The following is a 24,866-nucleotide window of genomic DNA, read 5'->3' on the forward strand; positions in this document are numbered from 1 at the left end:
GTGATTTTAATATTTGAGCTCAGATAGAGAAAATTGAATGCAGTATTAAACTTACGGGGAGCTGATCATTTAAGTTTGGCATAAAAATTTCTGAAGAATGGGAAAAAAGACAGGGAAAACCCCAAATTAATTTTGAATTTTCATAGTCTTGATGACCAAATCGGACAAGGACAGTAGAGCAAAAGCCAAATTGCAGGGCCAGCTCACTCATGAACATAGCTGGAACACTCCTCTCTCTGAAAGGAAGTGATCAAGTTGGCTTAATGGAGTGTTGAAAATTAAGGCTTATTCCAGAAATGCAAAGTTCATTTAATTTGACCAAATAGAGTAATATAATTCACTATATTAACATATTTAAAGAAATAAATGGGGTGGTAATTTAAAAGATACAGGAAGGTGTTTTAAAATTCAGTATCTAGTCATGATTTTTAAAGTCTCAGGAAGCTATGGATAGATGGAAACTTCCTTCCCCTTACAAGATAAGTAGATGAATGTCTGAATATATACCTCTATATATGTCTTTTGTATAAATACGCAGTATATATTATTCACTAATGATTATAACCATGTACTAAGTATTATTTTAAATTGTGAAGTGTGATAGGCTGTTCTTATGTGACTTGGACTAAGAAGATGATGCAATTCTTTGCATTTGGACTCAGCTTCATCCTGAAGGACTTAGTAAGTATGACTCAAAAAGAAGAGGAAGGTGAAAGGACTAGGAAATGAGAGGAAGCAAGAACGGATTTCTTGCAGATTCTCTGACGCACATGCATGGAGGAAGTCCTGAAGGTAGGGCATTAGAATCAGGAAGAGCCTGAGTGAGATGGTTGCAAAAACAATTTGCCTGTACACATCAACCACAGACAACTACAAACCAAAACAATTTTTCATTTTAAGCATTGAAGATATGAAACAAATGAGACTAAATGAATGAAATTTCTCCAGAAGACATTAGAAAGCATTATCAAAAATATGTTAAACAGTTAAAATAGTTGTGTTTGTGGTAAAGATGCAATTTCTCCAAAGCATACATGTTAAGTCAATAGGATCCCAGTCAAGGATTGACAAAGGCTTGTTGCTTGTTTTGTAGATCTTAATAATCTGGTCTAAAATGTGCTTATGGATATAAAAGAACAAAAAATTCAAGATATTCTAGTGCAATTATTCTAAGTATGTTTTTAAAAACTTATATAAAGCTATGCTTGGTGGCGTGGGCTTGCATATATTCAGGAGGCTTGTATATACTCAGTATATATATATATTCTTATATACTCAGGAGGCTGAGGGAGGATGATAACAACTTCAAGGCTGGCGTGGACAGCAGAATGAGGTCATAACTTAGTGACTATTTGACATAAAATAAAAATTGAGAATGGGCAGGAGAAGATTTAGCTCAGTGGTAATGATAATTTTTAATTAAAGTTAGGGAATTTTACTTTTTTAAAATAACTAACTGTAAAAGGAAAATATCAATAGCTATTATTGTGACTGCATTAAAGTTAAAATGTGTGTGCTTATCTAGTAGCATACGAAGAAGTAAAGAGGGAGCCACTGTTAAAAAAAGTTATGGGTTGTAGATACTAACTCATAGTGAGAAGAAAGACCATCAGAATGTCTGGAAATAAGTCTGATTACATCAGACTTTATTTGTGGCAATGGAAATGGCTATTATTCTTTGTCAAAATTTAAGGAGCATATCTAGTGACCCATCCACACCATTCCTAAAGTATCTCTTATGCCTATGGATCAAGATGTACATAGAACAGTGTTTATGGGGGTATTGTAAGCAATAGTTAAATGAGAAGTACTCCCCAAATGCCAGCTACAGGAGGAATAAATCAACTATGACCTCTTGACTCAGTGGAATACTATAGAGCAAAGAAAATCAACTACACATTTGCCAATACACATAACATTGTGCAAAAGAAAGCCAACACAACCAACTATGCAGCATCATTCTGTTCATATGAATTGTTAACATAGGTAAAGGTAAGTTGTGCTATGGATGCAAACATATGTATGAACTCAACAAAGCAAACCACAGAACTCTTCATGGCAAAAATCAAGATAAACTTCCCCTGCAGAGCTTAAGATCCTGAGTGCAAAGGGCTAAATCTTTTCATCTCTATCTCTAATGTCTGGCACAAGCCAGACACATAGTTTCCATTTGAGAGACTTCTTTATCTGGTTGTTATTTTAGTGAAAGCTTGACTATTGGCTGTTTTCAGTGCCACACTTATCTCCATTCCTGGAAGCAGGTTCTAGACAGGACAATCATAAAACTGCTCCTGCTTGTGGTGTCTCCCTCATTTGTGCTGTGGGGAGATTGTACTTACTGTTAGGCGTCACACTCTTATAGGCAATACTGTATTTTAGTTAATGACAATTTTTTTTAAGTAGCATTCAAAGATCTTTCTCATTGGGTTCCCACTCTGCTTGTCAATTTCCTAAGTCCAGCATAGGCTGCCCCAGCATTTCCACAGCTGTGAACTGTTGTCATCCAGTTCTGCAAGAGAATTCTGACCTAGACAGTTCTCCCACAAAGTGCAGACAGCCTCCAAATGACATTTTAGAGGCCATCATGGCAGAGGGTAGGGTGAACAGGTAGACAGACAGTGACAAAAGGGTTGAAGGCATAAAAGAATGGTTTGTTGTTAAATGTGCCACAGGACCTTCAATCTGTTATCTGAGTGGGCATGGAGGAGGGGTGTGTGTGTGTGTGTGTGTGTGTGTGTGTGTGTGTGTGTGTGTGTGTGTGTGTGTGTGTGTGTGTCATGGTTTGACTATTTGGAGCAGGAGGAGAGATCAGCCAAAGATCCCAACTCTTATCACCTTTATTTGTCATTACTATTACATGATACTTAACTACTGGAACAAAATGTAGTATCTGTCATCACTATCTCTCCCTGCCTACTAGTCTGTGTATAGCAGAGATTAGGAAATTGTGGTGGTTTTCCATAATGAGGATTAGACACCAAGCATCCTGAAGACAGGAAAAGACATTATTATCCAATTATTATCCATGGAAGCAGATACAGGATCTTGGGAAGGAGGACTGAGACTAAGGCGGGATGGGACCACATCTCCCTAGTGAGGGCAGCAGGTGAAAGTCGCCTCTGACTGGGGGAATGCAGTCCAGGGCCCTTGTAGGAGTCCCTAGTGTATAGAGATGTCCGTAACCTTGTGTTCCTTCCTCCAGAGCTATGCAGGAATTTGAAGTAGAATCTTGGTTTAAAATTCCTGGATGATAACAGCTGCTACTCACAGGGAAATTAGTGAAGAGCTTTACACCATCAGGATTTAGGGGAATGGCATCACCTAAGGTCACCATGGTGTTGGCCGTGGTGACCTGCCAAAGGCTTTGAAGAGGATACTAAACATAGAAGACAAGAATAAAGGCTATCGAGTCCAGCCATCCCTCCCTACCCAAGTGTCTCCTTGCACAGCCAGCCCCACAGGCCAGGGTACCTGGTTCTCCTGGGTACTGATTTCATCACTCTCCAGAATAGGATGAGGAGGAGCATGTCTCTGCTTCTCCCTATGAGACTATATTTTTCTAGGACTCAGAAGAATGAGATGCTGAGGAAGCTGCACAGTGGATGATCATAAACATGACAGATGGGCAGATCAAAACCTCTTTTCCAAATATATCTTGAAGGGTATTTGAGACAGCTGTGTGGTAGCTCTGCTGGGGGCAGATGTGGAGACACTGGTGAAATCTGTCCCAAACCCAGTCTCTCTGAGGCCTAATTTGTCACTCTTGGGTCAGGGAGCAAGCGTGGGCATGTGCCTGATTTAGTCTCTGCTTGTCACTTGCCCAGATCTAACAGATCCTGCCCCTGTGTTTCCACAGCTGTGAAGTGTTGCTGTCACCCAGTGCTGGAAGAGCCTTCCAGCCAAGACAGTCCGCCCCAAATCACAGATAGCCCCCAGATGACATTTTAGAGGCAGCAACTTCCTATCCACTTAGCTGGGGAACCCAGGATCCCTGGTTTGGCAGCTCAGGCTGGTTCAGAGGGAGGGTGCTCCACTTTCTCACTCATAATTCCAGACTTAAGGGGCTGATGACACCAGGGACGCAGACAGCACACATAAGCAAGGTGTGGGAAAGGAGCGCAGCTTTGCCTAACAGTTTTAATTAAGCAGACGTAGAATAACAATTAACTAGAGTCCTTGACAAGCAGCTCTTACAATACCACTAAGAGCAGTCAGACACCATGAGAAGGCATATTGTGCCATCATAGAAGAACACAGGTCTGTCAGATATGGCTTCCCAGCTACACAACCTACATCCTCTTCTGTCAGGCTGGCTGCCGTTCAACCCAGCCAAAAGCCCAACATGGTGACTCCATGTTACATAGTTACCCCAGAGAGCACTGTATCCATGTGCCTCTCATTGGGACACAAAGCAGGAGTTTCGGGGAAATGATCTTATAAATCTGGAAATGTTCAAAAGTACCATACTGGTTTGAAGCTTGAAGATTCCTTGTTTCCACCTTGGATATTTGCACAGACAAGATGGGAGTGGCTGCTGGAGAAGAGAGAGTAGGGTAAATGGAAAAGGCATAGAGAAGTTGCAACCATGAGGGACTGGATTCAGTTGGCGCCAAGGCCTGGCCCTTCACATCACTTTTACCTCTGTCAGAAGTTAGATGCCCCAACAAAAGAGAAAGTTTTGGATTCATTATCTGCCCAAAGATTAAAGCAGACTATGTGCTCTCATGAATGAGCAATGGATTGAGAGAAGTATAGAATTTTCACGTCTGATAAACATAAAATGGAATTGCCATGGATGGGAATAAAAATGGTTTTCTGCAGAGAAATAAATTTGGTAGTTCTGACCAATGGAACATGCCCAAATACCTAACATGGAACAGTGCCCAAAGCTACATCATGTAAAAACTGACGACTCCAGGGGGTAAAAAGAATAAGCGAATTATAGATGAGCTGTATTCTGTAGACTGGATAGCAAACTCGGAATTAAAGAGGCCAGATGCTGGCCATGCATGAGGAAGTATCTTATTTGGCCCTTTCCACACTAGCACTTGGTGGCAGGAAGTCTGAAATCTATTCTGTGCTTCTGTCCTTCTAGCATGCTGTGATTTGCAAGCTAACAGACACTGCCACTTGTCCAGTGCCCATGGCCTGGCCTGGCAGAGTTCTCTGCGCCTCGCCAGCCTAGCCAAGTCCACCAGGAAGCACTTTGCCAAGCTCCCTGCTTACCACCCTCTCAACTGTGGAAATGTGGCCTGGCCTCCCGTCCAGGGCCATCCCTATGCCACGTGGCAGCTTGGAAACACATTCAAGAACACAGATCGGCATGGTGGGCAGCTGGCCTCTTCATCTACTAACAAAGAAGGAACAGCAGGTTTCTCCAGAGGAGGCTAAGATAGCATATGTAGGAAATCTTTCCTCTTCTTGGATCTTGGAAGGCTCTTGCTTTTCAAAAGCAATTCAAAATTAAAGAGAAGGCCTTACAAGTGTTTCCTATAGGAAGTAATAAATCGATTGGCTACTGATAGGTGTTACAAGTTTATATGTGCAGAGCTCCCCCTCCAAAATATGCTGACCTTCAAGAAAAGTTAATCCCTTCAGCTTTGAAATATTCACCTTGAATTCTTGTCACACAGATAAACATACACAGACACATAGACTATGACAGACACTACACTACACACACACACACACACACACACACACACACACACACACACACACACACACTTCTCCAAGATATACAAGCATTATAAAAACTGGTTTGGCTCACTGATGGGAATATGAGTGTGAACTGATCCCATTTCTTAACAGAGCCCCATATTCATAGTGGTTTTAGTAGAAACAAAGATGCTATTGTGAGGATTTGCTCTTCTAAGTTAATGCTTGGAGTTCATGGAGTGCTTACCCCAGTTGGGCTCTGGGAGGCAGAAATGGAGTGTGGCTTATACAAAACCCCTGGGAATGACTGGTATGTCCCTCAGCAAGCTGGGCAGCAGATCGTAGGACCTTGGCTGCAGAATGGTTCTCAGTAACAGGCAGCAAGAACTTTTGGAGCTTCTTGCTGGGTTTCATGCTTGAGCTGGGCTGAGTCATGGACAGGATAAAAGTTGAGAAAAGCCACCACTTCCCAGAACCTGGTTCAGCCTGGAACTGCTGGCTCTAGAAATAGAGGAGGAAGAGTTTGCTATGGACAAGGACTGGCAAACTTCAGCATAGGGCTGAGCTTGCGGGGGGGGGGGGGGGGGGGGAGTTTGTTTCACCCTTAGAGTTTGAGATCTATTAGCCATGCATAATAGAAGGCAGGCCACACCATAGGTCCTTTAGGGGTGGCACGCTATAGATGTTGCCACCTGATATGACATGGACGCTACTCTCATGACCTCTCAGCAGCTAGGATTATCGGGAGGACACCTGGGACCTGTCCAGTCACAGGGCCAGTTCACAAGGTCCCATGCCTCCTGGAGGATGTACAGGCTGTTAACAGTTGCTAGGAGAGAGACATTTTCTTCGGTGCTCATAAAGTGCTAGTCCTTCTGTAGGAGACCCTTCACCTACACTCAGGCAAGCAACCCTAATTTGAGTGGAATTGTTTCTTGGGTCTATTGTTAATACTCTATATGGGGTGGCTAGACCTTTGTTCATCTACCAAGCAAAACTTGACATGGCACACTACAGTGAAATGGGGGAGGGGCTATTCAAATGCCCAGGAGGAGAAGGAAAACTGAGACTGGGATTTCAGTCTTGAAACTGAATGGTCTGGCTGAACAGCAGTCTTGTAATTGAGAAAGAAAAAGGAGTTAAAACAGCAATGGGTTGTTGACAGGCAAGCGGAGGGGGACTTGGAACCCTTGAACTCATCATCATTCATTTCCAAAGGGTAATTGCTCCGCAGAGATAGAGGCCAGGAAGTTGTAGCCATCTTTGCTGTCACAATGGGCAATTTCATTTGTGATCTAGAGCTGAGGCTCCAGAGTGGATATGTTTAGGATTGGATTCCGACTCTAACATACAGAAAGCCTCACCACTCCCTCATCTACAAACGAGGATGCTGTAATAACACTTCCCCGGCGGGGATGTCTGAGGAGCCAATGAGATCATTTAAGCCCAGCTGGGCCTATAGGAAGCCCTTGGCACACATTAGCTCTCATTTCACTCATTTCTTCAACAAATACACCTTGTGTGCTTATTAAGTCTGAGCCAATCTCAGTGCTCTGTGCTGCACAGAAGGAAACCCAGGGGAATCTTTGCCCTCTAGGAACAGACACCCAGAGGGAGGAAAGACAGTGAGTGGCACTTCTAACACAGGGAGGAAGCGCTACGAGAGGAAGCCAGAAGCAACTAAACCAGAGGAAAGTTATCACTCAGGTTGGTCAGGCCAAGCTTCAAGAGAATCTCCCTTTAAGGGGGGGAGGCTGTAAGAAACTTACTTGGTAAAGACCAAGATGATAGCCCGAAGGAAAGCTCAGAAAGATGGCCAACATGGGCAGCACTGAGGATTTTAATGAGCAAGGTGATTTGGAAAGAAAGGCCAATGAGCTCATAGAGTGGACAGCGCTGTAGGACAGATGGCAAGGGTTACAGCCACAGAGCTGGGCAGAGCCTGGAACTTCACAGATAGTACCAGAAGGCCTGTCCTCTCTCTGGGAGTAAAGAAGGCTCTGGATGTACACAGCCAGGTCCCTCATCTTGAATAAGTTGCGGTGGTACCCTGGGAGGGCATAGGAAGGCAAACAATCTAGGAATTCCTGGCAGTAGTCCATGCCAAAGGTAACAGGGCTGCCTGGGGGCAGTGTAGTACAGAAGTAATTAGGAAACGAACTTGACAGAACTCATAGGTGAGTTGTCTATCAACAATGGAGGGAGAAACCCGGGCCTCCAGCTCACGGGACTGAGGAAGGTGGTGCTGGTCTCTGAAGCAGGTCAAGTAGGCAGAAAGCAGGCTGAGAAAGGGGGTCCTGGGAGCTTAGATCTGGGACAGGCTGGACTGGTTTAAAGAACCAGGGACAGGGACAGGATCTTAGGAAGAAAAAGCTTGGGAACAGAGGCTGAGGAGGCTGTCTGGGCAGACAGCTCCCAAGCACAAAGGGCTGAAGCCTGGCTCCTCTCTGGTTCACCCTCTACCACCTTTCCCAGGCCCCAAATGTGGCTGCCTACCTGACTTTCCAGTCCTTGTAGACGTTGCTGGTACCATGACAACAGCATCTTTACTGGTCCTCTTACCTTTCCTCTGCTCTCAAATGCATTTTGCTCCTCATTGCTCCTGAAGACTGACCTTTATAAGATGCTGCATAAACTGGGTTACTTCCATGCTTAATAAACTTCAATGGCTCCCTATTGCCTTCAGGATTCAAGTAAATCTTTTCAGTGCAGTGGTTTAATAACTTTCTACTCACATAGTCGCTACATGTTTGTTCAAAGAACTGAACAGAAAAGGGAAGTGGAGCAGTCAGCTGCCTGGTACTTGGAAATGGTCAAAGGGGGCCTCAGAATTCCTCAACATCCTCACTAGCCCTCCATGTCCATTCTATTGGTGGCAACCTGGTCCCCTATATTGCCAAGCACCGGAGTGCCCTGGAATTCAGAAACAAGAAGGTTCTCAGACACTGAATAATTCCTTGTCTTGGGAAGACCTCCATGGTATGACCCTGCTTCTTTCTTTAATTTTCTCATTATAACACCCACTGCCATTCCTCAGAGAAGTGCTTAGGAACTGCAGGTCTCTGGTTGTGGGGGCCCATAAGGGCTCTCTAGTGAGACCTTACTCAGGGTCAGAGAATTGGAGCTTGCTTTACCCAGCAGGACTGCATAAGAGGATGATTTGGCCATGGGCATGGTTACCAGGTATTTTGAAGGGTCTACACTTGGCTATACACTGTGCTTTGATCTTGCAGAGGAGGGGTGTCTTTTGCCTTGCCGCTTGACAGTGTATAAATAACACTTTGGAATAAATTTCAAGGCAACTGGGTATTGACTCAGGTTCCTCCAAAAACTATCCTGTGTAGGGACTCTGTCCTTCTTATGGTCTCTTTCTATCTTTCTATTTGACATTTTCTCATTCCTTTCTCCTCCCTCCAAGAACCCTTTGACAGGTCAGAGCTAGACTCCGGCAGACTCCCACATACCTTCAAAACATCTGGTAAACATTCCCTTGGCCAAATCTTCCTATTATGCAGCCCTGCTGGGTAAAGCAAGCCCAGATTCTCTGACCCTGAGTAAGGTCTCACTAGATAGCCTCTGTGGGCCCGCACAGCTGGTGTTACCTTCCTCCTTTTACAAATTCCTTCCTCAGCCCTTCCATCCCCAACTCTAACATCCTTTCACTTGGGGGTAATTACTAGTTATTATTTAGGCTTCATCTTAAAACCTTCTCCATCACTTTCCAGAAGCATTCTGCAACGCCTCTGGATGAACTGGTCATGGGTCTTCTGCACTCTCACTTCTGGGCTTCCTTTCCTCTGTCACGTGTCCCCCCCCCTCTTTCGTCCTTTCTCTCCTCCTCTAATCAACAAGCTCTCTAGGGCCAAGGCTGAGCCTCACTCATGTTTAGATCACTGCTAATACCAGAGTAACCCAGGAATAGACAGTGGACATGCTACTGCACAATGGATACACTACTGTCCCTGAAATCCCACAACCAAGCTTGGCTCCCTGACCATGTAGAGATGCCAGACGCCCTAACTACATAACTCTTGCCTCCTTCAAAGAGTCAACAATCCTTGCAGCAGCACAGGGCACACTAGCAGGAGGATTCATTAGCATACCAGGGGGAGTCACTGTAGGAATGATGTTGGCCAGAGTGTGGCAGGAACGGGGTTATAAACCAGAGCAAGTGAACTTTGGGGAGTAGCATCATTTAATTGTTGTAGCTTGCTGTTTCCATTATTCTAAGAAGCTGGGGGTGGGAAGTGAACATAAAACAGTTAAGCCATTCCCCCAAAGGAAAATAACCAGTAACTTTCACTGGAGACAGTGTCTAAAAACTGAATGGAAAAGGAGAAAGCAAATCAATCGTGTAGCTATTCTTGACTGGGTGAAATGCTCTCAGAATCTCTCAACATCCTTAGCCCTTATAATCCAGTAAGTGATATCCTGGTCCCACACAGCCCAATAAACCAGAGAATCCTGATATTTTAGGATTAGAAGGATCTTGTAGCCCACATAATCCACAGCTTCATTTCAAATATCAAAGAGTGAACGTTTTGACACATAAGTGTACATGTGCTATATCCAGTGAAGTGTGGATTTCAGGGAGTAAGAAATTGGAAAATGCTTTAAAGGCAAGGGGTTGAAAATAATCTCCTGAGGAATGTGGAGCATGAGGTCCTCCACCAAGGAGCTCAGAGTCTTATATAAGAAACATCTTTTAAATAGAAGATCACCCCAAACCAGACAGAATCAGACCTAGCCTTTTAGAGATAGAAGTGTGTGGACAGCCACCCCAGGTACGAGTTAGCCAGACATAGAGGGTAGTGCGGTGTCCTAGGCACAAAGGAACTGTACTCACAAAACTGCAGATGTCACCCTGCAGTCCATGGGGGAGAAATCAAAAGGAACATAGTCAGAGAATGCATCCATCACCAGCTGCGGAATGGAAGACAGGTCTTGGACGCCAGTGGGAAGCTGCAGCTAGGGAAGAGAGGCATGGCAGAGGGGGCAAAGAAATGGGAAACCAAAACAACACAGAAAGACTTAGGAAATGCCGAATCAATAGCGACCTGGAAACACCTGGTTATGGATGGGACCAAGTGGTTAAGAACAGAAAGGAGTCGTGGGATGATGGAGTGTTCTGGTGTTGGTGGCTGAGTAGCTGGGTGATGCCACTCACCAAGTGGGGAACGCCCAGGTCCTATGTCAGACAGACACGGGGAGAGCATTGCCATTTAATGAGCACTTACTGTGTTCCAGGTGCTTCACTTGTTACTACCTCGTCCAACCATCGTCATTTCAACAGTATTTATTAGTAATATTATATTCAATGTACAAATACAATATTGTACAGGCATGTGTATGCTTAAGTGAGTGATCCCAACTCAGACATGGAGCTGGATAGAAATCAACAAATACAATTGAATTTGAAATGCTAATTAGATATACAAATTGATTAGTAGCCAAAATCTAGATTTCAGGAGAAAGATTCACCCTACTGTCCCAGAGATCAAGGAAAGAAAAGGTTTCGAGATAAAGGGAGTGAGTGATTGGCAACACAAATTCAACTCAGGGATTAAGGCAAACACTGAGATAGGTTATAGGATTTGGCAACAAGGATGTTACTGACCTTAACCGGAGTGAGTAACATAAAGTGGTGAACACAGAGACTATTTGGGGTGAGCTCCCAAAATGGGATGTTGAAACAGTGAATATAAGCTTTCCGCAAGAATTGTACTCTAAAGAGGAGCAAAGAAACAGGGAAGTGGAGAGAAACATGGGGTCAGGGACAGAACCAATTTAAGGATGGAAGTCTAGGCTCTATGTAAAGAGAATGTTGATGTTAAAATAAAGAGAGACTGGGTCTTAGGTAGAGAGGATGGACCTTGAGAGACACAAGGTAAATGTTCAAGTCATTGTAGGCAGAACATTTGGATCCAAACATTCTGATGTTTAGATAAGATGATGGAGGTACTACTGGGAGATGGAGGCAAGTTTCTTCTTATTCTAATTTCTCAGTAAAAGACACTAAATGACAGATTTAGAGCAAAGAGATACTGGGATGCTGAGGAAAGGTGTGAAAGAGTTGTCCAGGTCTGGAACCCACTTGAGATCTGTGGTGACAAACTTCTTAAAATAAGAACTAGTGTTCTTCCCCAACCATGGTGAGCCTCTCAGATGCAGGAGTACAATGGATGGGCAAGTAGTTTTAGTCAACAGAAAAGATTGAGGTTTAACCAGGGGAGTCCCATGAAAGGGAAGGGAAGCAAGAATATATGCAAGAGAGAAACACACTGAAGGACAGAAACTAAAAAGTTTACTCTGGGTGGGGATAGTGGTGCTGGGCGAGGCAAAAGTGGTAGACTTATGTAAGCTGGAAAGCCCATGAGTCCAGGATGGCTGGACTGCAGGTAGCAAAAGAAGCAATTTGGAAAGATACAATTGTCCAGAGGCCAGCCTGGTCTCCAAAGCGAGTTCCAGGAAAGGTGCAAAAATACACAGAGAAACCCTGTCTCGGAAAAAAAAAAAAAAATTAAGACTCTCGGGTTACAGAAATTGACTGATGGCAAGGTTATAGGCATTCCCGTAGGGGAAAGTGACTAAGGTGGAGTCAGAGAAGGTGTCATTGAAGAGGAGAGGTCAGTCACGAAGGAGAATGAGTCATTTCCACAAATGCTGATGTTAGGGAAAAAATTGATGGCAAATGCAGTGATCCAGGAACTCAAATATTTGATGACTAATAGCTGAAAAAAAGTGAATACAGGTCAGCATACGATATCAACAGACAGGGTCAAGGATGTGTTATCTAACAATGTGCAAGTTGACAAAGTGGGATAGGGGCCACTCGGAAGAGGAAAGGCTCATCAGATAGCAGCATGAAGTGAAGAGGGTGCTGACTTCAAGTGTAGACTCTGCAGAGGGAAAGGCAACATTCACTGGACAAGGCTACTGAGACATCATCGTCTTGGGTAAACTTCAGGTGTCCTCAAAAGCACAAGGTTAGAGGAGTAATTCAGCTGCATTCCAGAAGGCTTGGAGAGGTGGGCAGGGGCTTGGCCAGTGGGCAGCTATACAAAGCTATATGGGTAGACCTTTTGACAGAGCTTATAGTGATGTGAGGCCTGGTGAGACCAACCATCATCGTCTCTCAGGACTGTGGGATCCCTGGATACCCTTGGGAATGTCTTGAGATTGTTCTGCCCAAAGGGCATCCAGGGCATTAATGTCTAGATCAAGGAAGGAGCTATAGGTCTAGGACAGAAGACAGGGTCAGGCTGGAGACGAAGAGCTGAAGTCAGGCAGCTTACCCTTGGCTAGTACAGCTGTTGGAATTCTGAGCCCACCCAATGGTAGGCACAGTGTGAGAGAAGAGAAGTGTGTCCTGCAGAAGCCCCACCCAGGACCCTAACACCAAGAGGTGAGAAGAGCTAAACAGGAGACAGACCATCCAGAGGACATGGAAGTCAGAAGCACTGGACTGTGCTGAGGACGAGGTCCCCAGCAAAGGCTGCAGAGAGGTCAGTTAAGGTAAGCATTGAAAACTTTCCATTAGCATAGTGAGTCACTGGTGCCCTTGTTCCACAGCTCCATGCAGGAGGCCAGACTGATAGAGGCTAAAGAGGGAGTGAGAAGTGGAGAGAAAGACAACTCTGTCCCATGTGTCTCCTCCCAGCTAGAGAACTCTGAGAAGCCTGCATGACCACTCCAGACCTCTGGTATCCAACACAGAACTAGGAACATTAATATTAGTTCATTGGATTGTCCTGTTTAAGTAAAATTAGGTAAAGCATAGCATCCTGTAAATAAAAGGTATGCCATAAATAATCATGCTAAACATGGCATAGATAATTACTTTTGCTTGCCTGTGAAGAACGTGAAAAATAAAATTGCAGTAGGAATGGGCTGTAGAGTTGGTAGATATATTTTTATTTTATTCCTGTTTTTTTTTTCCATAGAATAGATTGACTGGAGCAGCCGCAGGCTTAGAGATTGAAAATATAGCCGTAAGAAGTGAAGATGACTGTCCCTTGTTGAAATGAACCCTTGACCCTGGATGTATCCACTCATATTATAAGGAACAGAGCTGACTTGAAAATCCTCAAATGCATTTGGAAAAAGTCACAAGGGTTCCCGGAAAGTGTGGCTGTTCAGAAACCTCAAGCGTTTCCATCCATGGCTTCAATAGGCCTTATCACTCCAGCTGTAATATGCTTTCTGGAATGAAATGCTGTTGATTATACAGCCAGGCTATGATTTTCTGATTTGTGCAACAATATCTTGCTGGAAGGAAGATAGATTGTCATGCATTGAATTCCTAATCCAGTGCCTAATTCTGTCCCGGGTACAGTAAATCTTGATGTGTTACCTGAAGGGAAAGCTTCGATTTCTGGAAAATGAATATTATAGAGTTTTCTATGACCCAACGAGACTGGTACAGCAGGCATGGGCTGCGGTCTGTGGATTTCTGCCAGGTGCATTAAGATGCTGGATCTGGACACCAGTAAGTGTGCATCCTGACCGACCATCCTCTGTGTCCAGTGGCGTCTCAGCTTCAGCAAACTCAAAGCACAACCATCAGAACTAGCAGCTACTCCTCAAAGGCAAAGTATGGAAAGGCTAAGTGTGAATGTCAGTGTCATGGATATTAACAGTTGTTCTAGATTGGGAGGAGAAGGGGCAGGTAAGGCGACCACATGGGCAGCTGCGGAAGAGTTGGTGGGAAACGGACTCCCATAAACCTTGCAAGCGTAACTCCTTTTACTGTCCACTGGAAGTTCTCTGCTTTTGATGAGCAGTGGGCCAGAGGAGTGGGACACCAGGAAAGTGCCTTCTGTTCTCTTGTCCCTGCCCTTGGAGGCTAGCTGTGGTCCGTCGTCCCTCCCTGGTACTTAACTACTCGAATCTGCTTTTACTGATGGCTCTAGAGCAGTGGTTTTCAACCTTCCTAATGTTGCAACGCTTTAATACATTTCTTCACGTTGTGGAGACCCACAACCATAAAATTATTTGGTTGCTACTTTGTAACTGTAATTTCTCTACTGTTATGAATCAGAATGTAAGATTGGATACTCGAATGCAAGGGGGTTGTGACCCAGAGGTTGACAACCACTGCTCTAGAATCTCCCCCACAAGAATGGGGTGATGGCTTCAGTGTGGGGCTGTGGTTCCCTATCTATTTCCAAAGACTTCAGGAAAATCCAGTTGTCTCTCTCAGCTGGGGGAAGGGTCAGAAAAATAAGGGAAGCCTTAGTCACTGGTGTGCACCTACCAATAATAAGAACCTAGAAAGGCTGTGGTGGTAATCTAATTGTACTGAAATATTATTTTGATTGTATGTTAATAAATAAAGTTGTCTGGGGGTCAGAGCTATTAGAGCCATAGCAAGAGTGTGGCGGTGGTGGCACACGCCTTTAATCCCATAGATATCTGTGTGTTCAGGGTCAGAGCTATTAGAGCCATAGCAAGAGTGTGGCGGTGGTGGCACACGCCTTTAATCCCATAAGATCTCTGTGTGTTCAGGGATACAGTCAGCATTGGAGACATATGCCTTTAAGACCTAGGGGGCTGTACATTCAGACAGTGACGAGGCAGTCATGTGTGTGGGTTTACAACCAATGAGAAGGCAGAACAACATACTATAAAAAAACGAACCGACAGGAAGTAGGTCTCTTTTCGCGAAGCTGGGACAGCAGGAGGAAGGGTGAGATTTTAGCTCTGAGCTCTGACTTCTCGGCTCTCTCTTTTACATTGTTTCTGTGTTTCTTATTTAATAAGACGGTTGGTTACATCAAAAAAAGGCTCTGTGGAAGAACCTAGTATTGGTGGCTTGGTGATTGGAATGAACTCATTTCCCATAGTTCACTGTGCTCCGCACCCTAGCTTGCTACTTTGCCCACTGCCCTGAGAAGTCCTGGGTACAACAAAGTTGAATTGGTATAAAGAGATGTAAGATTCTAAATCAGTCTCCAACAAGAAGTGAGATATTGAGGGTAAAGGGGGCACTAGCAGAAGTCTGAGCAAGTGGGAGACCTTGAACAATGGGGTGGGGAGTGAACTAATGTGTACTGAGGTAGGTCAGACATAGAATGGAAGGGAACCTAGGGTTGTGTTGTGGAGGGGTCTAAGTGCCAGGTCCAGGACTTTGGATGCATTATAGTATGCAGTGGGAACCACTGATAGCTCTGGAGCAGAAGAAGACTGACAAAAAAAACTGTTACAAGACATGGTTGCATCAGTTTGTGCTAAAAATGATAATGTTCTTTAATGCCTATTGTCTGAGTAGTGAACAATGTTAGGGCTAATCATTATTTCTGAGAGAATGTTATTAATGTGTGTGCATCTATTTCATAGATAATATAAACAAGGTCATCTGGGTATATTTTCCATTGCAAATAACCCATTTAGTTGAGAAACTCATAATTGTGTCCCTGCTGAATCTATCACAGTGCTCTGGGTACTGTGAGGCTGCAATATACACAATCATATTTCTGCCTCCAGCTGAAAACTTGGGATGCAGAAAGATGAGGTAAGAATAATTCACTACCACAGACATGCAATTTAGTCAAGACTCTTAAGGTCTTAAGTAGCACAAAACAGTTCAAGGAATCAAAGACTAGCTATGGATGTAAGCCACAGAAGCATTCACTAAAAAGTTATGGTCCTGACTCAAGCAGACTCTTGGAATGGCAGGAGAAGCTGGTCTCTCCAAGGGCTAGCATCAGTGACATTGTAGCCCGCTTGCCTCTGTTGGCCATTGCTTTCTACTACATGTATCACATGGCTACTCCTCAGTACTTTGGGTCTAGCCACACCGCAAAAGGCCCCTTGAAACCAGTGCTTCTCAGCTCAAAGCAGAGTTCCCAAGGTAGAAACTGGACAGCTTCCGTCCTCACCCAGTCAGTGTGGGAAGAAAGTGGCGATGGCTCACGTGAGATAAGAAGTGCTGAGCTCCCCTGGTACCTGTGGAGTGGTAGTCAGTCCAGACAGGGAGCATGCATGAACACACCCCAACTAATTTACCATCTTTGCTAACATGGTCTAAGAAGCTTCAGGGACCCTACAGTTTAGGGACAAAGAGTCACTCAAAGTTGATGAGTTCTTGGACATCTTCCTGAAGAAACAGGCTTTGAGAGGCACCATATGAGAGTCACACAGTTAAGAACCTGAGATACACTGGGGTGTCTCTTCAAAGAAAGCTTCTAGTGGCCAAGAGAAGGACTCAAACACTGCATCTAACACTGCAGCTTTCTCCCTTCATGAAGGACTCAGCAATTCATACTTGGGCTGGTCATTTTTGCAATGAGATAAAAAAATTTGAAAGATTGAAACAAAGAAAATGACCTCATCAGGCATCAGCTTGGACACAAGACTCTGCATCCGTCTCTAAAGACATGGGGTAGCTGTGAGATATCTGAAGGAGTCAGGAAGAGAGAAAACCCTAAGGCCACATTAGATTCTTCAGAGATAGCCATGTCTGGCCTACTCAGCTGGAAGGATGGTCTCTAAGGCATAGACTGTCCCTGAGGGTGAAAACTTCCACTCCACTCTCCCTGGAAGTAGCTCCTAAGCCAACAAACCCCACCTCCAACAGACAGAAAGTTGCGACATGATGAGCAGAATATCTAGCTTCTTACTCCAAAAGGGTTATGCATCCATAGACATGAGGACACCTCGGAGGTTGTTGGGTACAGGAACTTACAGGAGATTGCAAATAACCTTCAAGCCAAAGATAGACCCTGGACCTTAAGCTCATAGTTGCCTTGGAGGTGGGTCTTCCAGACTCCCTCTGTTGAGTACTTTTCTAGGGAGCCTGCTGCTCCTCTGACCCAGACTACCTAGAGCTGGCTATCTCCAGTTAGAGGTGCTTGGTTTCAGTTGGGCCAAGGTCTATGTGATATGATGCTTTATCTGACTGCTGGCATTCAATTCTAATCCCCATCCCTACTTTCTATCTCATTCCTTTCCTTCTTCCTTCCTTCCTTCCCATGTTTATCAATCAAGTATTTGTTATACTACTGTGTGTCAGACAATGTCTGAAGATCATCTAGTCCCAACAGGCGGCCACCGTCCTCTTGTAGCACTTGGGCAATGAAAACAGAAAAACATACATAATCAGTTGTTAAATAGAGCTTGAGATAGACAAAAACTATGAAGACAGTTGCCACAGTGAAAAGCGTTTACATTAGATAATCTTGAACTAGTAAGTTGTCTCTCCAATCTACTTTAAAGGACTCTAAGAGGTAGGGGATAATTTAAATTTTAAGAGGATCCTCTGACTGTATGAAGATGCACAGAAGTGTCAGCAATAGGAAGAACAATAGGAGGCTCCAGCAATGAACCAGATGAGAGGCAGCAATGACTGGGCCAGAACAGCAAGGTGGAGAAATAGAGAAGCTGAAATGATTTGATGAGGTATGGCTGGCCAGATGACGTGATGTGCCATGAGAGAAGGGAGAAGACAAAGTGGCCCTTACAGTGCATAGAATGTGTGGTGGTTAAATAATAATTCCCCTCATGGGCTCATTTATCTGAATACTTGATACCCAGTTGGTAGCACTGTTTGGAAAGGATTAGGGGGTGTGGTCATGTTGGAGGAAGTGTGTCACTGGGGGGTAGAGGTTTCAAAAGCCCACACCATTCTCTGTTATCGTTCTCTGCCTCATGCTTGTGGATGAGATGTAAGTTCTCAGCTACTGCTCCAGCACCATGCCTACCTGCCTGCTGCCATGTGCCATGCCATGATGGTCATGGACTCACTCTCTGAAACTGTAAGATCCCAATTAAATCTTTTCTTTTATAAATTGCTTTGCTCATGGTATCTTATCACTGCAATAGAAAAGTAGCTAAGACAGAAAGTAAGACATGGGTGAAGTGTGCTCTGGAAACAATAGTTGTTAAGTTTGAGGTTAGATTTGTGGTTTGTGATCTCTGAATTTCCTAGATTCAGTCATGTTTGCAAAAAACTGAAATATTGAGGGGTGCTCGGGGTTAACACAGGCATTGATGTCCAGGAGCCCGTCAAATAAGCTTAAGTAAGAATGGGAAGCATTACGGGGAATCTCACCAAAACCCAAGGTAGAGCAGGTACATAAATGTGTGCAGATTCACACTCATCTGTATGGTCATGCATGTGGATGGAGCCTAGAGTTGGAGCTTGGGTGTACACTCTAGTTTCTCAAATACTGGCCATCTTGGCTATTACTATTATTATTACTTGTCCTTGTTTTGAAGCAGGTTCTCTCATTGACTTGGCACTCACCAGATAGTTTAAGCTAGTTAGCCAGGCATCTCCAGCATACACCTGTCTTCACATCCCAGTGCTCATACAACAACCATACATAAACACCCTTGGCCTTCTTTTACATAGGTTCTGCATCTTGAACTCATGTCTTCCTATTTCTGCAGCAAACACTTTACTGATTGAGCTCTCTCCCCAGCTCCAAACCTTCCCCCTTTACATTATTTAAATCTCACTCTGCTTTTGTGTCTAAGTGACCAAACATAGCTGCCCCATTCGACCTTTATAGTATTTTTCAGTCCACCTGCCTAACAGATACTGACCAGCAACCCTGAACTGTAACTCCAAATTCCTTAGGAGAGAGGATCTGTTTGGCCCAGTTTGGGCCAGATATTCATTTACGGCTCAATTCTACTGTGGCTAGGAATGGACAATCCAAGGGCAAGGAGGTGCCAGAGAGTTTAAATGTGATGGTTGCTGGGTGGTGGTTCAGGTCTATAATCCCAGCACTGAGTAGGGGGTGTCGTTAGCACGGGATAATTGCTGTTAAGTTTGAGGCTACCCTGATCTTCATAGTGATTTAGAAGCCAACCTAGGATACAGAGTGAGACCCTGTCAGAAAACAAGCCAACAAAACCTCAGTGGTTATAGTTAATTGTATGATGCTGACAGAGGAAAACTTGAAAAATAGATAAAATACTCAGTACTTAGAAATGTCGTAGACATCTATAAATAACAGCAAAGTCAAACAGTAGAATAAAAAAAAAGCCTGGCAAAGCTGATGAGCCTAAGAGCAACCTCAAAAATCATCTCTTTACTCTAATAATAACCAACTAAGAATTTGAAAAGATATGATTCGCATTTGCAAAATTTTTATTTTATTTTATTTTACTTTACAATTCAGTTCTACATTATCAGCCACGGATTCCCTCGTCCTCCCCACTCCTGCGCCTCTCCCCTATCCCCCAGGTTCACTCCCCATTCCCACAACGAATGGAAACACATGAACTATGAACCAATGGCTGAGGGGCCCCAACTGGATCAGGCCCTCTGAATGGGTGAGAAAGTTGATTGGCTTGATCTGTTTGGGAGGCATCTAGGCAGTGAGACCAGGTCCTGTGCTCTCATTGCATGAGTTGGCTGTTTGAAACATTTGCAAAATTTTTATAAAATATATAGGATTTTAAAACTTCCAGGGAGGAAATCTTAAGGTTCTAAAACATAAAAGTACAGGTCAAGATCCAGGAAAGGCGCAAAGCTACACAGAGAAACCCTGTCTCGAAAAACCAAAAGTACAGGTATAAGTGATACTCTGGGTAAGAGATTTGTGTCACAGTCCCAGATGGCCCAACTAAGTACTTTAAGAACATGGCACCTTTCCTATGTTTATTGGCCATTTATTCTTCATCCTTTGAGAACAGCCTGCTCATTTCATTAGCCCATTCATTGGCTGGGTTGTTTGATTTCTTGATATTTCCTTTTTTTCATTCTTTAAGTATTCTAGATATCAATCTGTCAGAAGTGTTATTACCAAAGATCTCTCCCAATTCTGTAGGCTGTCTCTTCACTCAATTAGACATGAAAGTAGAAGTGAAATTGTCTAAGAGAACAGGAAGAAGAAAACCAGGGGAGGGGCTGGAACACAGTGCATAGAACACATCCAAGTCTGTCATAGGCTCACCTGAAAATGTCCTTATGGAACCCAGGACCATGTGTAATAAATGCATGCCAATAAGATATAAGAATACCAACTGCGCTGAAATTAGTCTGTAAATTCAGTACAATTCCAAGCAATTTTCCACACAGAGCTTAAGGGAGCTTTCTAGGTATGTCATGCAGTTCACATGGAAGCAGGAGAAAAGAAAGCATTCCCTGTTGAGGTGTTCAGAGCTTCCACAGGCCGTGCCTGGAATCCACTGGGAAAGTGTTCTTTGTGCCTCAGTTGACCTGCAGATATGATGTAACCCAATCAAAAATTCCAGAAGACTTTTTATAAAGAAATTAAAACAGTGATTCTAACTGCTAGTGAAAATGTGAAGGATCTAGAAAAGCCAAAACAGTGTGGAAAAAGAAAAGAGTGTAAGCACCTGCACTACCAAAATCTACCACGAGAGTAAAGTAATTAGGGTGCTATGCTGTTGGCATATTGATTAAGAGGAAATCCAAAATATGCCCATGATATATTGGTATTTATCAAGGTCCCACACTAATTCCATGGGGAAGAAAATATTTTTTTAAAAAAACATTGAAATTTCTGCAGAGGGGAAATCAACATTCAAATTTATCTCAAGTTTATATACAAAAAGATTGAGATTATACACTTAAATGTAAGAACTAGTACCATAAACTTTAATTGAAACAAAGCACAGCTTTGTGATCATGAGCAGTGTTCTACTTAGTTTCAGCTGTCAGCGTGACACAGCCTAGAGTAATCTGAGGGAGTCTCCATGGAGGGATTTACCAGGTCAGATTAGCCTGTGGCCATCTCTGTGAGGCGTTCTCTTGCTTAATGATTGATGTGGGAGGGCCCAACCCACTGAGGGTGGCACTATCCCTAGGCAGGAGGATCTCTGCTCTATAAGAAAGCTGGCAGAGCACGAGTCAGTGAGCAGGACAAAGCAGACCCGTGCACCTCCATGATTTCTGCCTTTGAGCTCCTGCCCTGACTTCTTTAGCGGTGGATTGCCACCTGGAAGTTTAAGCCGAATAAATGCTTTCATCCCCAAGCTGCTCCAGCCAGAGTTTTCATCACAGCGGCGGGAAGCAAATCAGAACAGGTGGGTAAGAGTCTCTTAATCAAAACGTAAAAGCAATTAACTCTAATTTCCAATTTAAAAAACTTGGTAAATTGGGAACCCACTAAATTAAAACTTTCTACTAACCAAAAAGAAATGAAAGGGCAAGGTAGACTGGAAAAACACTCTTTATTTGTCTGGCAGAAGCTTCTACCCCACCACATTGAAAGGAGAAAGAATACTGAATGTTCCTATAAGTCAGTCTTGGAAGAAAAACCCAAAGGGGGAAAAAAATCAATCAAGTATCTAAAAAAAAAAAAATCACTCCAAAAGAGACTAGCCAATAAGGTGCTCGATATTAGACATCGGAGAAATGTAAATTAAAACCAAACAAGGCACATCCCATGCTCACAGAATGGCTTCTATCTGAAACACTAGCAATACTCAGTGTCAGTGGGGGTGGGGCAACTAGGACTCCGAGACTTCAAGGTAAAGGGTAACTATCACAATGATTTTTAACATGTTTGTCATTTTTATGAAGGTAAATGTAAGCCCACCCTAAGAACCAGAGATCTTTTACTTCAATATTTTACAAAGAGAAATGAAAACATGTCCACAAAAGACTTTCACTATAATGTGTATAATGACCTTTCACATAGCATAAAAAATTATGAGTAGTGCCAATGTCCATCAACAGGAAAATGAAAAATATTTACTTTGCAATAAAATGGATCAAATATTAATACCTGCAACAACAATGATCGATCTTAAATCTAGAAGATAGCAGCAGCCTAACTCCATTGATATGGAGTTCTCAACCAGGTAAAACCAATCTATGGAAGTCATAAACAGAAAAGGACTATGGTAGGGGGAGGGATTGACAGAAAGCCACAAGAGAAAATAGGGGAGGGTTGATAAAAGTATTTTAGGCTTTAGGTTGCTCAGATAATTACAGGTTTTTATATTTCTACATAAATTGTTGATGTGTTCCTTGAAATATAAACAGGAAGAGATGATAAACATTCGGTTGAATGAACTTGAAACTATAACTTTTGATGTATGCAAGTTACACCTCAATGACTTCTATGGAAGAAATAAAAAATCTATAGTTAAATAAAAACAACCCAGAGAAGAAAAATAAACAGGATAAACCCACTTTATCAGATAATAAAATATACTATAAAGCCAAAGTAATAAAAACACTCAGGTATTGGTCTACAAACAAAATACAGATCAATAGCACAGAACAGAGAGCCAAGGCAGACCTATTATCATATTTCTTATGTGATAACAGCAGTACAAATCAAAGATAATATTGTTTAATAACAGTATTGGAGATGCTAGAACACAGGAAAAGTAAAGCTGGATCCTTACCTAACATATTTATTACTCTATTCCTAATGGGGGAAAGGTCTAAATGTACAAAATAACCACCCGAAGTGGTGAGAATTAAATGCAGAAGAATGTATTGCAACACAGTGCTAGAGAAGCACCTTCTTAAATACTACTTCAAAGGCACCAACTACTGTAGATAGACCCAAATACATCAAAATTATGCAATTTTCAGTTCAATGAGAGACATTATGGAAGTGTTCATAGGTGACAGAATGAAAGAATGCATTTGTGACATTTGATATCAACAGAGAATATATTACTTAGAGGCTACAAGAAAGTCCTGTAAGTAAGTCAAAAGGCAAATAAACGACCCCAAATTATAATATTCAAAGGCTGTGGCTTAGCAATTTAGAAAAGGAAACTCAAAGGGCATGTGAAGAGACGTTCAACCACTTTAGTAATCAAAAAATGTTAATTCACAATTTTATCAGAGCTTATTAAAGCTGATAAAACTGGAAAACTAGACAATGCCAAGAGCTGGAAGGAAGGTTAGGAGCATTACAGTGTCATGTGCTGCTGTACAGCCATTCCAGAAACCAGCCTGATGGTAGTCCATCAAACTAGGTACACAAATGTCTGAAGCCCCATGCTAGGTCTCAAACCTGGGACAAATGACTGAAGTGCCTATTGAACATATCAAAATAGGCCTGGCTACCAGGTTCTCTCTGCATCCCTCAGTCCCTACCTCTTACAAGACCCTCCTGGTTGTCTACCCCATCGCTGTCCCCTACCCTAAATTTCTCCAGCCCAGGGGCTGGGCTGTCCTTTCCTATATAACCCCATTTTGGTTGCCCATTCTCTCTGGGGCCTCCTGGCTGGTGCACCTGGCTCCCCTCTCTCCCCTCTCTCTTCCCCACTCCCTCTTCACATGACTAAGGATCATGTCCACTCTGGAGTCTTCCAGATGTCCCTGGCTCTGGCTGTGCTCTTCCTTTTATCTACAATAAACCTTCTCCACTGTACCTAGGAGCAGTCATGACCTTTCCTTTTTTTATTTAATTTTTTCAGTCACTAGTGCTGAAACCCAGGACAAGCCATGTTTTTTTCTCTTTATTATTTCTTTTTTTTTTCATTTACCCCACTGCTCTGCTCCTGGGTATAAACCCCAAGAAATTGTCAGCAAGGACCAAAGGGCACAAGTGTAAAGATGTTGAGCTGTTTCAGGTTTCAGGGGTGGAAGAGTGACAATTTAAACCATAGTGGATGCTCACAGTGGCGTATGTGTATGTGTATAGCTCCAATATTGACCCGTCAGAGTTAGTCCCAAGGAAGTATGTTTATCCTCAATTTTATTTTAAAATGTTTGAAGTTACAAGCTAAACAATTCACCCAAGGTCCCAGTTTGCAAGAGGCAGTACCAGAATTCAGATGCGGTATCAAAATGGGTCATCCATCCCTCCACTGTTACAACCCCAGGCCAAACCAATCTTCTCAGCTGGGTGGCTGCCATGGCTTCCCCACTGGACCTCTTAGCCCACCCTAATCTTGCCCCAACACACCCCAAGAGTGACTGCTTACAATGCATATCTAGTCCTGAGACTTCATCGCTCGAAACCTTTCACACAGCTATTCTGGTCCCGTGACACTCAGAATGGAATCCAAAATGCTCATGTGTCCTGCAAGGCCCACAAACCTGGACCCCAGCTCTCATCTCCGTTCATGTTCCATCTGGCTCTTCCAGCTTAGCCATACCAAACATTTGGCTCTCCATTAAACAGCTCCAGAACACTCCAGCCCCAGGGCCTTCCCACTGGCCTTCTCCATGTTTTACATCCCTCTGCATCAATTCTCCTGGTCTCAGTGCACAGAGAACAGCCTTCCTCAGAACAACCTCTGATGACCACCATATCTGA

This window comes from Peromyscus maniculatus, chromosome 7 (genome assembly GCF_049852395.1).
Source record: "Peromyscus maniculatus bairdii isolate BWxNUB_F1_BW_parent chromosome 7, HU_Pman_BW_mat_3.1, whole genome shotgun sequence".
Lineage (NCBI taxonomy): Eukaryota > Metazoa > Chordata > Mammalia > Rodentia > Cricetidae > Peromyscus > Peromyscus maniculatus.